Consider the following 770-nt stretch of genomic DNA (forward strand, 5'->3'; position numbering starts at 1 on the left):
TAACAATTCTAAAAATGGAGGATGGTGTATCATTTGCCTCGAGGCATTTTTTTTGGATAAGCATGCCAACCCCGACCCCACACCGCCACAACATCAGACACACACACAACTATCTGCACCGCCATAGGTTCCCGACTGGTTCCACAACCTCGGAGTCGACACATCAAGCAGTATCAACAGCTGTCACAGAGGCCGTATCGTATTGCACGCAGGCAGGCAGGCCAGTGCCTCCAGGTTTACCGCTCACTAAGGTGGCTTTTATAACAGCTTTTCATCTTCTTTTTTTTTTTCACCTCCTTGATATGTCTGCCTGTCTTTCCCTTCCTTTCTCTCTTTGCTTTCTGTGTGTTCTGAACAGGACCGTCACCCCTGGTGTGTATTATCAAGCCAATCAGGCGATAAAGACTATCATCTGGATCTATGTTTAATTAAGCAGTTTCCAGCACCCTTCTATTTCCCCTAACGTCAGTCTGCCACCACAAAACTCCTCTCATGACTCCACCTGAAAAGGTGTTTTCCACTGTTTGGTAGGTAAGACCTGAGGGAGTTTGCCTCTCAACAGCCAGGGCCCCCCACAATCAGAGATCATCCGAAAAACTTCAATTACATCTGTGGTTCCAACCATTTGATGAATGAATGGTTTACTTGCCAAGACAACAAAGGAGGGAGCTGGATACAGTCACCACGCTGGTTAATAAAATCGGGGGAATATCAAAGTGTTTAATCAGTTTAAGGACAAGCATGAACTCCAGCATATAGGATGAGCTGTT

This window comes from Embiotoca jacksoni, unplaced genomic scaffold (assembly GCF_022577435.1).
Source record: "Embiotoca jacksoni isolate LCO1_2020_lvr unplaced genomic scaffold, fEmbJac1.0.p SCAF_4, whole genome shotgun sequence".
NCBI classification, from domain to species: Eukaryota; Metazoa; Chordata; class Actinopteri; family Embiotocidae; genus Embiotoca; species Embiotoca jacksoni.